Source organism: Amphimedon queenslandica, unplaced genomic scaffold (assembly GCF_000090795.2).
Source record: "Amphimedon queenslandica unplaced genomic scaffold, v1.1 AMPQUscaffold_10377, whole genome shotgun sequence".
NCBI classification, from domain to species: Eukaryota; Metazoa; Porifera; class Demospongiae; order Haplosclerida; family Niphatidae; genus Amphimedon; species Amphimedon queenslandica.
The window spans coordinates 1-1,655 of NW_003549353.1; the positions used below are offsets into that span (position 1 = coordinate 1).

Here is a 1,655-nt window from a genome sequence, read left to right on the forward strand (position 1 = left end):
CTGAGTCATTAAAACAGCTGCTTTTATTTAATGAGTGTATTTTTAAGTCATCATGAAAAGACAACAAATTCAATTTAAAAAGGCATTTAATAATATATGTTTTTCATGGTATCTATTGCTTTCAATGATTCAGTGTTAATTAATTGCCATACAACTCCAGTTATCCATCATACTTTGTTTTTATCAGCTCACTTCTTTTTTATGTGGTAATAGATACAAAGTCAGTTATATTACATTGAAATCACAGCTGGATGCCTGCCAGCTAAAGGATTAATACATGGACATTAAAAATCTATGACTAGATCTCGAGCCTTGACAGGGGCAGGGACAGATTGTTCAAGTTGTTCCATTAGGGTCAATCCATTGCCCACCATTCAGAGTAGCACCAGATAATACACACTCTAAAGGAGTTGGTCTGATACTGCTGTCTGTAAAATATGATCCAAAACCTATACAGTTGATATTATACACATCTAGTGTCTTACCTGAGGAAGGCGGACATTGACTAATAACTTCACTGACACTCAACAATCACTCCTGATACTGACAATGTCATTTATTGTTATTTTTTGACACTGAAATTATACAGTTTCTATTAAGTAGATAAAGTCTTTACTTGTCACAAGCCATGATAACTCAAAACAATAACATGTTTGTGTACTGTAACAAACTATGTGCATGAACCATACACACGTAAGTTTTGTATCTAATAATGCATGCATATGTCCAAGAGTAGATAATATTATCTACTCTTGATGCATCCATGTATTATGAAGTTTACAATCAGGATCAATATCATTAGCAGCTTGTCTATTTATTCACAGTAATTTACACTTTAAATAAATGTGCAAAATGGATAGGGTTATCTCATTAACCATTGATGTTCTCATTCTATACATTATGATTTACCGGTATGTATGTTTTGTAAAAAAAATTTTTAACAACTTAAAAATTTACTTAAAAAATTAAAATGTAAATGGAATCAACTCAAACTTTCTATGGAACATAAGTACATGTATATGTATCAGAAAAAATTATTAAAATGGCAAACTTTCTCCTTTTCATTTTTGGCAAAATTTAGCCAAAGACCTCCTAGTACAGGGACTTTGGTCCAATTTTGGAGCAACTTAAAAATTTGTAAAAATGTGATCAAAATCAGCTGAAACTTATACCCAACATTCTAAGAACATACATATGTATCAGAAAAAAATTATAAAAGGAGAATTATTATATTCCAGTTTAAGTTTTTTAATTATGGCAATAAGGAGAAACCCTGGCGAGTGCATCCTTGTCAAATATTTAATACTTTTGCTAAATTTTGTAGGAAAATTTTAGCCTATTTCATAGCAAAAAGTTTCATTCTAGTGAATTATATGTAGGTTTTTTACCATGGACATGCTACAAAGCCAGTGAATTGAGTGAAACCACACAATTATTAGTCTATAAATCTAAATCTAGCCACACCCGCCAAGATGTCTATCAATATCTCACTTCGGGATCAATGTCTTCTCTTTATTGTTGGTCACTTATTCCAGTCTGATAAAGGAGAAGAAGGAATATCTATTAGTCTTTTGGCTCTTCTTCCTCTCTTTATTCGCCGCCAGCTCCTGCTCCTATTGCCAGTCATTGATGTATGTAGACTAGAAAACACACCA

The 1,655-nt window shown here is 32.1% G+C and overlaps 1 long non-coding RNA gene across 1 annotated transcript; it reads right to left on the reverse strand.

Moving 5' to 3' along the window:
* Positions 1-35: 35 nt before the first annotated feature.
* On the reverse strand, positions 36-632 carry LOC109590190 (uncharacterized). Its single transcript, XR_002189203.1, has 2 exons — positions 486-632; positions 36-428 (listed from the first exon to the last, which is right to left on the reverse strand). It is a non-coding gene; the product is annotated as an uncharacterized LOC109590190 (long non-coding RNA).
* Positions 633-1,655: the final 1,023 nt, after the last annotated feature.